At 37.2% G+C, this 13,072-nt stretch overlaps 1 protein-coding gene across 9 annotated transcripts in view; it reads left to right on the top strand.

The window, feature by feature from the left end:
* The window catches only part of Ipk1 (Inositol phosphate kinase 1), a 276,465-nt gene that overhangs the window by 194,228 nt on the left and 69,165 nt on the right, over nt 1-13,072 (top strand). The window contains exon 1 of one of the 9 annotated variants that reach the window (XM_031978699.2): nt 8,239-8,348. The exons of the other annotated variants lie outside the window; for them this stretch is intronic. The gene's annotated coding sequence lies outside the window, so the exon portion shown is untranslated. Of the gene's footprint in view, nt 1-8,238; nt 8,349-13,072 lie in introns of those variants that run through there. 9 annotated transcript variants of the gene reach the window in all.

Genomic DNA, 13,072 nt, shown 5'->3' with positions numbered 1-13,072 from the left:
ACTCTGTTAATAATGTTAACCCGTTGCAGTCCAAATTGCTCTCGGTGTTTCATATTGTGTATACATAACAACGAGAATTGGTACCGTAGCGATTGAAACAAAATCGAATGTCCACTCTGGTATAGAACCACAGAAGGTTCGTACTAAATGGAAATTCAATGTTGAATTTAATTGTACATTTTACATTCGTGTTCGATATAAATCTACAAAAACTCGCAATCAAAGATACAAAAGGAACATTGAAAAATTTCATTAGCTACGGCGATCGAGATTGGTGATCACGATCAATTGATAGTTCTATGCGGATTACTGAATCCATCAACGGGCCTATCCCCGCGTTAATAGACAATTAGTATCTTTCACAGATGAGCAATCAGGCTTATAGTCGCTCGCCGAATATCGAGGCGATTAACCTAGACCTCCAGATTGGAAAGAAATGAAATCGCTGTCAAACGTGGACAAATTGGATAAATTGGCGCTGTCGTCTGCACACCTGATATTCACATGAATTCGTTACAGAAAGTATTTCATACTTGAAGAGATTATAAAAATTAAATTTTCATTTTGAAACGAAACTCTTAACTCTTTGCACTAGTATATCATGCTGGAGACGGCAATACGAATTCGTTATAGATCGTTGGCAATTGTTTCAAGAAGTAGCACACTTTGAACGATTATAAAAATTAAATCTTCTAATACTAAATAAAATAAATATAAAACGTTGAATTCTATAAATTACTTTGATTCGTTCTCTCAAAAAATAAACGCAAGTTTCCACCCGACAGCATTGAAAATAAATCGAGTGGAAAAGGTTAAACGTGTTGTTATTATCTTCGAGTTTAGAGGATCCACGTCCATACACTGGTGTCTTTGTATTGAAAGATTAAACTGTGGAAGATTGTTATCGGCGCAGTTATTTTCTTCGTTATTTCTCACGTAATTCCCTTGTTACGCACACCCATACAGGCTTGATAGATTACGTGTTGCGCCACACGCCCATGGCGTTGTAAAAGCAGGTTTTCAGTGTCCCTACATTCGTGGTACAGAGAAAGCGATTATGTTCTGCTACGAACGTTCGTCATTAGGAACACGCTGTACCTACCAATAAAACTGTAGTATCATTAAGATAAACAGTATCATTATCTCCGGTTTCCTGACAATTTTTCAACATTGAACTTTAACCGTCTTCCGTCTGTTAAAAGAAATTGTGACCAAGAATTATAGATGTTACGTAGAATTCATCACAGATGAACTTTATCTCTAGCAACGTAAACTAAAAACTCGAAATTCCAGGCATCATATTCGTCAATTGTTATTCGAATACAGAAAATCGATGTCTTGGTTCTGTCGCTGAAAATAATAAAAATCACGACCAGACAGGTCATCGTGTGCACGGAATTTTTCAGCGGTTCCATTTTATCACGCCTCCCTTACTAACACAGTTTCTATGCCGTTCCCGTTAAAAACAATTAAAAAACGTTTTGAAAAACCAATCAAGCGTGAAACTCAATAAAATATAACGCAGTTTCAGGTTACTTCTGGTATACCGAAAGCTTCACTAGAGAAACCGGTAGACCGTTCGGCTCCGTTTTATCCACATCTGCACGTGAACACAGAAATCCACGGAAAAGTGCGCGGCCGATTTTTCCCACTGAAACCTCCGATTATATTTTAATTATAATCCTTCAATACAGCCTTCCATCGATAAACGCATTATTACCTTTTTTCACACTCGAGGTGACGTTACATCCAACATTTTACGTAACTGATAAATAGTGCATCGCGATTTCTTCGGTCCCCGACGATTACACGATCCTCCCGATCTTTAATTACCGAGTTACATTTTACGCCATCGCGCCGCATCGTTTTATAGACCATTTACAATCGAGCTATCCGTTCACATGGCACCACAACCGACAATCAAAGGAGCAGGATCAAAGCATCCTGCTCGCGAACGAATTCGATGCGAACAAGCAAAAATAAACAAGATGCAGAAAAAGCATTCGAATCGAATCGCTCCACATATACGCGCGCATAGACGGTCTAACCTACTAGAAAACCCCGTGATCCGTAATTTCAAGCCCTTCCAGCGCGTTAAAACGGAAATGAAATGGAAATCATTCTTCCGTCTACACCATACTTCAAAATCCGCAATAAAGACGAATTATTGCTGGCCGTAAACCTCTCGGTATCCCCGATGATCGTTAAACATTAAAACCTGACCCGGCCGATCTCAGGCCATTATCTAAATTAAAAAGTTTATCACGTCCCTGATTAAAAAGGATACGCGGATCTAAACATGCCGCTAAGCCCCCGGCTTCCTGCCGCTGTTGCCTGCCCGTGCATCCATAAAACGGGGCGAAGCGCGTAAATTAAGGAAAAAACCTAATTGTTCCGAAACGCGCATTTCTTGCCATTTTTAGAGTGATCCCAATTTCCGGTGGTAAGCTTTACGTGTTCTACATCTTAATCCTGGTTCAGAGAAAGGGGCAACTGAGTGGTACGGAACAATAGCGGTTTAACTGCTGTTTCGGAGTTGTCGAGGGAGGAAGCTTTTGTGAGATTTTAATGGGTTAGTTAAATATTTGTATTAGAATTAACAACATTGTGTAATTAACGCGTTGAATGACATGGGTCACCGGTGACGCCGAATCGAATTACTATAGTTCACTCAGTTCAACAATATTACAAACAATGCTACGTAATGCGGTGGCACTCAGCTAGACGAACGTGCAGTAACAATAATAATTCGATCAAGTGATTTAATATTACATTTTTTCCATTTTATTTTGCTCTGTGAAATCGTGCGTTCAACGTGTTAATAATAATTAATACCAGTATATAATAATAATTACTAATAATTAGTAATAGTATATATAATATAATTCATACAAAAAAATATTATTTGTAGAATACGTAATAGCGTGTAATTAATACTCTCATATAGCACAGAGGACGTTTTAAACTCCATAACACAACAGCAAAGAAAATAAACGGAAAAGGAAAATGAAAGTGAAGAAGTGAAAACGTAACGCGTTATTAACAGAAAAGGAAGTTCGTCCCGATCAATTAGTAACGTATGATAGACGTAGCATATTTGTCATGGACTTCCGATAACCTGCAGGAAACATACTAATGCGTTATTAGTATGTCATCGGGTGAAATGAAAAAAACTGATTTTGTTAACTTTAATGAAATAGTATTTTATATAATTACTTTTTTACAGTAAGATATCATCGAGATTTACGGCGTGAAACTGAAAAGGAAGGAATGAATATTCACCGTGCATTAATTAGAGCGGTTTCTTAACAACCTCTCCCGAAGGCGTCAAACAACAAAAAATTGCTCGCGCCACGTAGGCTGCAAGATGCGCGATAGCTCGCACACAATGTATTAACTATTATCAGTAGACTGCGGATCTCTACGCAATTATGAGAGACTTGAAACTGCAAAATTACGCAAAATGTGCTCAATACAGGAAGAATGCAACCAATATCCAAAGCGTAGTGCTATTTACATTGTTCATTAAGACAAACCATTCTCTATGGTAATTCTAGCTTTCTAATTATATTCTTAACACATTGAATGCCATGGGAGTCATCGGTGATCCCCAACCAAATCAAATCACTATAATTCATCCAATTAACTAGTGAACTGGATTTGATGAGCATACACTTCATCTTAAAACTCGAAATTATAGTAATCTTTTCAATGACGAATTAGTTACTTGTTTAGATAGGCATGTAATTATTCTTCGTTTTGCTTTAGTTTTTCATTGGAATATATTATAGGTACGTTTTCACTGCGTTTTATGAGTATATACTCATCGTTTGATTCTATCGCGCGCGGAACGAGAGATTTTTCAAACTAAATTCCACGGTTAACCCTTTGCACTCCAAGAGTTTTCTACCAAAAATACCCAGCACACTTTCTGACGAAATATTTTAATGTTTTATTAAAACAACGAAATGTTTTATTTTAATGTTTCACATATTAACCCCTCGACCTACAATATCGTGTCAGATTCATGATAAAGATTTTAAACTTGACAAATCTAAGTGTTATTTATTTTCTTTAAATATAAATTAAATATTACTTTTCTATGATCAATCGTTATCCTTTAGTAAACATAGGAACAAACATCAAAATTATTTATTTCTCTAATAGTAGTATCGATAAACTAGTTGTATAGATCATAGTTAAGAGATAAATCATAGAACAAGGTGTTAATATATCCTACGAAACATAACTATTATAAACTAGTTATATAGATCATAGTTACGAGATAAATCGTAGGGAAGGGATTAACGCATCAAACGAAATTTAACTATTATTGATAACGCAGTCGTATAGATCACGCTTAACAAATAAATCATAGAACAAGGTGTTAATGCATCCTACGAAACTTAACATTAAACATTAAACTTCATAATTTCTCTACCAAATCAACTGTCGACGTAGAGGCGCCGATACAGTGCAAAGTGCCAATTATCGACTGACGAAACTATCACGAATCTTCGAAGACATCGAAAGATCGGCTGTCCAGTTCACGATTCCGACCCACCGTGCAAGCCCGCTCTAGTTTCTCGAAGGAAAATGTTCGTGGCGTAACCATAAACGACGCACACGTACACACACACGCGTATGCACCCACACGCGGCCGGCTCCCTTTTATGCAACCGACTCACGGAAACTTCCGAGCTTTTTTAAGCGGCACACTCATGCGAGCGTCCTCTTACTCCCGGCTGGATGGCTGGCTTAGATGGCTGGCTGACTGGCTGGCTGACTAGCTGGCTGGCTGGGCGTGAACGCTCCATTTCCAATTTACGCGAGGCAAGTGCGTCACCGCGGACCCGCGGATACGTCGACGTCGTCGACGACGCGGCTCCAGCAGACGCCTCGCGCGCGTTGCGAGCCGAGCACCGCGGGTTTCGCAAACCCAGCCGGTCGTTAACCTTACGCGAAAATGGATAAGACTATGGCAACGTCGCCGCTCTTTATAGACACCGAAACGCCCGGTGAGCATGAGTGCTTTTAAATGCACGTGCGACCGAGCTGGCTAGCGAACGGTGCACCCCGGGGAAAGGGTTTAGAATTTGTGGGCTAGCCTAGCCTGTCCGCTAACTGGCGAAGAAAGTTCTGAGCGTGGATTTGGAAGTTAACCCTTTGCACTCGAGAGGTGACTCTCGGTCACCATACGATTTAATATACCAAAATCATGAAGTCTCACGTATGATATTAACCGTTTGAGTGCTAAACAAATTTTGTGGGTATGTACCAAGAGTACGGAAGTGATTCGGTGTGTATGAAAAAAGTTAATAGGTTTAATAGTTATCTAATTAGATTACAAATATTGTGTTGTTACGTTTGTTCAAATAAATTTACTTTGATTTATTTCTTGAAAAACATAGTAAGAAAATTATCATTGATGCTGACAAACAGAAACGCCATCGCGCTCTCCGCAATTTTGGCGCAACACAAGAAGAGCGCTATAACGCTCCTCAGCACTCAAACGGTTAAGCTTCTTGTAATCCATAAGTATCTGATGTATTGAAATAATAACTTTGTTTCTTAACTTATGTATATTGCCTCATTCGATTCGTTTTAAAGGATGTCGTCTATAACTCATTGGAAACTGTTGAATATTCCTAGTGAAAGACTTTCGAGTGCAAAGGGTTAATACGGGGTGGGTTATAGGGAAGTTAGAGGAAAGCTTCTAATACCGGTGAATGATAACGATTCACTTGTTTGATCGTCTTATCATCTTATCGTGTTATTCCTGTATTTTCGAATGTTAGGGATTACTTCTCGTTTCGATAGGAACTGGGTTTCTAGCTTCAGCTGTCTTGGAATCCTGTTTTTCTTGAGGGTAGAGTAGCTTTGAGACTTGTGTGAGGGATCGAGTGGCTGTTTCTGATATTATGAGTGCTATACTTTTGATGTAAAAAATTCACATTTTGGAGAGATCAAATAATAGAAAAATTTCGTTGTTCATAACTTTTGAACGATCGTTCCAGCCATTACGACCGAATCCCGCTATAACTTCTAGCTTTGATATATAAAATTGAAAGTTGCAACTGAATAACCGAATTATTCAATTAATTAGGAATTGACGTGTGACTTTCTACTTTTTCATAGGAACAGTTTTCCGAAACGCTTTAGATGTACGATGTACACTGTTGTACTTGAATACCTCACAAAACGATAAAATTACGACAGTAATTATTACACTCACCCTTGCTCTGTGCCTAATTCTACTAGAAAAACAATAACCACCATTTTATTCGAAGTATATATCATTCCCGATTATGCGCTGAATGTTCCTTTGTTATTAACACTTGACTGCCACTGTGGTCACCGATGACTGAAGCTTCCAAATTACTTGAAAACAATTATAACTCGTAAGATAACTAACCTGAAATGAAAATATTTAATAACGTGAATAACTGGATCGCAACGTAACCTAATAATTGTGCACAAAATAATTGACAATTATTCCTTTTTATTTTCGCCACAAAACAATAAGCGATACATAAAACGCTGAAATGTTTCATAGCAGTCAACGTGTTAAATAAGTGGTCATAATCTTCCACGAAAATCAAGTTCGAAAGTGTTAAAAAACTCGTCTGCGAAGGATTAGAAGAGAATCTTCTTGTTCAATACATATTCCCGATTATGCACTGAATGTTCCTTTGTTGTTAACACTAAACCTACCGGACAGGTCAAAATAACCCATTTCTTCTTTTTGCAATTACTAAAAGTATAACAGAAGTCTCGATAAACGCACTCTTGAAATTGCTGTAGAGAAAAGTTTCAAAAAGTCAATTGAACTTCTCAGTAGGTTCAGTGTTAAGTGGTCATAATGTTCCACGAAAATCAAGTTCGAAGGTGTTAAAAAAAACTCGTCTGCGAAGGGTTAGAAGAGAATTTTCCGGCGATAATCGGACCGAAGCAACGCGACGCGGCGCGGCGCAGCGCGGCGCGACGATGATCACCCTCGCCGTAGCCGGGAACTGAAAAACTCGGTAGCGTCGGCAGTCGAGCGATAATCTCGTTAGAAGGCCAGTTATCTCGTTACACGGTTCGTGTACGTCGAAGCCTGGAAGATGGAAAGAGAGCAGCGCGCCGCGAGCGTGTGCGTATTAATGCACGGAGACGCGACACGGGCCGCACATGCACGTGCATACAGCGCGCCGTAACTCGCACGTGCAAATTTTCCATTTGCGTTATGATATTACGTTAACGTCACGTTCCCGTAATCTCTCGCGTTAATATGCCCCATAATAATTCATTCAACGATAACTAACTGACCACCCTTTGTCGAACTATCTCCCGTTTCGCGGAAAATTTCATTGTTTACTCGCAGCTTCCTGTAATTACAGTCGTTTTCGACGTCTAACGATAATACCATTGTTCCTCGCGGACGATTTCGGCTTTCGGAATAGGCCAGGCCGGTAACAGTTTTTAATTAGTTACACTTTGTACTGGTTAAGCGGATGGAGAGCGCGGAAAATGTATTCGGATGGAAATAATTATACGAATATATTAGGCCGGCTTAAACAGTGGCTGCATAAGTAATCACTGGGTTTTAGTATGAAATTATTGTAATAACAATGTGTGATTATACCGAATGTGCACGTTACGTTTCAAATTAGCACGTTCCGAGGTGTTTTTTCAAGTGTAATTAAGGTTGGACTTATAGCGTAATTTATTGTAGAGAAATCGAAGAATCTGTGGAAATAAGCACGTTGTCTCGAATTCGGTGTTATCGCGATGAACATCTTAATTAAAAATTTATTCTTAGTCGATGTGGAATGTAATAAATTATTCGATTGGCTCTCGTTCGGTTAGAACTTGCTACTAAATATTTTATGTTAATAACAAGAAACTAGTAAATCTCGTTTCGATTTAGGAATGAACGAATCACATCGAGTTCTGTTTGTAACCACTGTAACTAATCGAGCTTTACGTCACCAACCACAAGTTGAGCAATTTTCTAATTCGTTAATGATCTTGCTACGAATTTCCTAATTTCGCTGGCGTGTCAATCATTTCCAGTGATGCGGAAAATTCAACGCTCGACGACCTCGCGCAAGAAAGCAGAAAGAAAAAGGTACGTTCCTTGAGAAACGCGTACACATATGCACGCAGTGGCACGCACACAGTGTTAGCTTTCAATTTCCAGCGACATGCTGCCAGTGACCGGCCGCGTGAAGTGTATCTTTCTCAACCCGACCGACGTGGCTTCGCGTGCATCCGTTGTTTGCGTTACGGGTTTGCATACGAGTGTGTTCATTAGAGGTTTCGAAAGTCGGCGTCTATGGTTCACGGACCTTTTTATTACCGGTGTAAGTGACTTCATTTCTGTGACTCATCGTGTCCCGGCCTGGTATTATATAGAAACGGCGTACCGTTGCACACCTCAGAAATATCGCGTAAGGTAATTGCATATGCCGGTAATTAACCAGTTAAGGTTGTATGAATATAAATATTTAATGTGAATTTTTATGTTTAATTTTATGTTCTTTTATTTATAATAATCACTGATAAATATTACATACCAAATATAAATCTGTAATATGAATTTTCGTTTAATTTTATGTTTAATTTTATGTTTTTTTATTTACAACAATCAGTGATAAATATTACATACCAAATATAAATATTTAATGTGAATTTTAATGTTATAAATATTAAGGCACATTAGGTGATGAATATTATACATGAAATGTAAATAATTAATACGGATTTTTGTTCATAAATATTACGAAGAGGGTACATTAATTAATCATAAATATTATACATTAAATATGAATATTTAATATTTAAATTATTATGTATAATATGTAAATATTTATCTTCATGCGTGTACAAGGATATTTGTATTTACAGATTGATTACACATTGATTTATATCTATTTATAAGTATAATCCATTTATGATCTAATAAATTATAGAAAATTTCTAACTAAAATTTATAACGCTAGGTAATTCTAGCGTTAAATAAGGAATAGTTCTGGAAGTAATCGTATTCGCAGATTAATATAGGACACACGGTACAAAATGTTATTCAAATTATTTGCGAAAGATAAAAAAACGGATAAGGTTCCCATTTTTGTTCGTATCACGCAATCTGTTTGCGAATTTTGCGCGTTCATCGGCGATCGTCAGTGTGCAGAACACGGTAAAAGGAAATTTGCATCCAATGAGTGACACGCCAGAATTACAAAATCGTATAAAAGAAACGCAACGGTGTGCGGCGAAGATGATTCGGTAATTTAACCGTCCTCAAGTATTCCGATGTACACAGCCGTCGTGGAAAGTAAGTCGACACGCCCTAAAAATCAGATTTGCCCACTTCAGTTAAACAAAGCGTTTGGAAAACCTCTTGTCGCGAAGAAAGTAGAGTCGTACTGTAAAGTGTGTGAATAGAGAAAACGAGGTGGAAGTGTTTCGGGATCTTTCAAGAAATTGGAACTCCTTCTAGTATGATAATTAATATACTATAGTTATAAAAAAATAATAATAACTAATATAATAATTAACATAGATGTAATATCACACAGCATTTCTAAAAATTGAACGTATATATGTACGTTACAATAATCTTGATCAATAAACGAAGATCAGTTTCTTCTTTAATAACAATAACAATAATATTATAATAATGACTTCAATAATTCTGTATCATTTACATAATTCTTGATGAAAATCAAACCTATATTCTTATTCATCGCACGGTTAAATCAAAATATGATTCGTTGTAGGTACTGTATAATTGATTAATCAAATTTAAAAATATTAATAAAAGAAAAACGAAAGTCTTTCGAGCCACGCTAATGCCACGTATGAATATTTCATAATTTCTTTTAATATCTTTTCTCATATTCCGCAAGTAATCTGCGGAAGTTGGCGCGGCTTCGCAATTTTCCAGGCAAATTCGACGAAACTGAAATGAACAAAAAGAAAAAGAAAATCCTATTTCCCCGGCGAACAATTTTACTAAATTGAAAATAAAAGCAGGCGGCATTCAATCTCGTTAAATTTTTCATGTTGCGCTCACCCGAAGATTTTCGGTCGCCGTAAGTGTATGAAGTCCCGCGAAGTCTACTCGTAAAATATTTCATCCCCAACTTCGCGAGCCCTATTTCTCACCGCGCAAACATAAATACCCGGGCTCCGCAAAAAATAATACGTGTCGAGTATTTTTCGTCGGTCTACGGTGCTCGCCGCGGTGTTCATTAACACACATCCGGTCGAACGACGAAAAGTGGAAATATCGCGGTAAATAAATAAATGATACTTGTTTGCTTTTCAGATTCATAGAAATTAGAAGGAAATTTTTACAAAATACCTGAAATACACGTAATCACCTGAAGATCACGTTGGTTTTCCGCAAAGAATCGTGTTTCCGTAAATTCTCTCAAAATATGTTGACCTTTGACCTGGGCCACTGTGAAATACATCTGCTGGATATGTATTAACCCTTCTCGGACGAGAATTTTTTAAACTTTTGACAACATTTTTCGTCGAAAAGCTGAGTTATATATCGAAGTCTTTGATATTAGACAAGAGAAAATTATATATGAATCTCTCGTTATTTGAATAATTAGATTTTTTTTGTATCTTTCGAATTTAGATATCGAAGATCGAAATCGCCATTATGGCGGCATTCGATCGCAAGGGGTTAATACTTTATTTATCGGGCAGCTATTAATAAGCTTTTCAGTGATTTATAATGTTATATTCGGAAGCTGCCTAATAACGTTTTTAATAATTGATCATTATAATAATTGGAAGCACAAAACACTGCGGATTAGATATTTTATATACTTGTTAACTGATCAATTTCTAATAATTAGATCATGCTCGATGCGATTCGTTAATTCAGAATTCTAATTTAATGAAAGTTTGATTAACACTAGAATGACTAGGTAGCAGTGATTATCAACTATTAAAAACCTGTGTGTATATTATATAAATATGATAATATAAAAGTATAATAATAAATAGAATAATGTGAAAGCATAAACAGTTATAAAACCAATAACCCATATTATATCGATTCTGCAGCGATTCTATAACTGTCACTTTCCGGTTCCTTATTTCGGTTCTCCATAACTGTTTCAAGAACCAAAAAATGACGCGTATAGAACCGTTCCTAAAAACTACAAACAAAACCGCCAAAACTCCGAACCGATACACCGAACAACAGTTGCAACTTATTTCGGTTCTTCGTAACTGTATCAAGAATCGACATCGATATCATAACTGTCTTCAACCCTTAATTAACACGTTGACTGCCACGAGAATTTCCAGCGTTTCGAATAGCAATATTTATTCTTTAATAACGAAAGCAAATGATATTGAAAATAATTATTAATGATTTACTATTATAGTCATATTACGCTATAATATAGCTACTTATGTTACTAAATATTTTTATTTAAAATCAAGCTTTTTATTGTAACTGTTCTTCAGCAATTTGGAAGTTCCGGTCATCGGTGACCACCGTGTCAGTCAACGTGTTAAAATCCGTCGAATCGAGCCGGTCGATGTCCCGTGTCACTCGGAACGCGCCAGCCGATAATACTGAAACACCGTGAAGAACAGGAGAGAAAGCGGGTTGCACCGTCTGAATCATTTATCGGTATTGTATGCGCCGCGGACGTCATTGGAAACTCGACTGTCGCGTTCGCCGAGCGTCGACGGCTGCATAAAAGAACGTCATTTTCAGTTACACCTGCGAAAGATACGGCTCACCAGAAATTGCGGGTTGTCGCTCGCTCGCGCATGAAAGTCAGCCGTGAACTTATTCGCCGGAACGCTATCTCGATGGGCCCGACAGAAAATTGGACGGATTAACGTGCCTCGCTTTGATCCCGATATCGTTCGCGCGCAGTGGTCGCCGTGTAAATAGTGCGAGACGACACGAAACTGACGATTCGGTATAAATAAACGATGCACACGCATAGATGAAAGTATGAAGATGCTCCTGTTGCAGGGTATTCGGACGCGTGCTGCTCATCGTTCGCGAGTGTTCGTTTATTAACGCGTTGAACGCCGCACGATTTCATGGTACAGAATACTTGAAATGGAACAAATATAATATTAACACATTGCGGACCGGTAACGAGAAATCTCGTTTTTATATAAAGACACTTAGTTATGCAACTTCGCTGATTACCACAGTATTGAAACAATATAAAATTTAATTCAAATTGATTATCTATTTAAAATATATTACACAACAATATGATGTCTGAGTTTCTCTATGTATAGTGATATAAGTTGATCTCAGTGAAAATTGCCATCCGAACAATACAGTTTTCTGAAAATTAGCCGGTCCGCAATGTGTTGAATCATTTGATCGAATTGCATTGTTATTCTTGCAGGTTCGTCTAGCTGAATGTCACCACATTAGTTAGCATTATTTATAATGTAGAAATGTTTTCAAATAATCATGGTTTAATTAAGTGCACTATAGTAATTCGATTTGGTTGATGGTCACGTAAATTGGAGAAATTCTTGTAAATTCAATCGATTTAGTCTACTTTTTGAATTCTTTGAGATTTTAACTCCTCTTGTAATATCGATTTCGACAAATGTTATTTATTTATTTTTCGTTTAAATGAGATGCTGTTGGTGTATTGTTGATCTTTAGTTTTTAGAGCGAACGCTGATACAAAACGAGCATCAAATTCTATTGTTTTTCCGCTGAATTATTATGGTCGGTGATCCGCAATCAAATCGAATCGCTATAGTTCACTCAATTGAACGGTGATTATTCGAAAAGATTTCTATATCATCAATGATGATACCTAACGTGGCGATATTCAGCTAGATGGTATTTTAGTTTTATTGTTTCTTCTAAATTAAGAAACAAAATGGTCAAAGATGATGCGATAGGTTGTGCAATTACAATTGAGTGATGTAAGGCTCTTTTTCGATCGGTTCATTAAATCTCCTGAAATAGTCATCGCTATTCAAGGAATCATGTTTAAAGAGAGGCGTATAATTTTTTGTCTTGTATTCTTATATCTTTTTATCGTGTCAATCACTTATCTTTAAT

This window comes from Nomia melanderi, chromosome 6, assembly GCF_051020985.1.
Source record: "Nomia melanderi isolate GNS246 chromosome 6, iyNomMela1, whole genome shotgun sequence".
Lineage (NCBI taxonomy): Eukaryota > Metazoa > Arthropoda > Insecta > Hymenoptera > Halictidae > Nomia > Nomia melanderi.
Note: the sequence above shows the minus strand (reverse complement) of the source record. Positions and strands in the feature narration are given on the sequence as shown.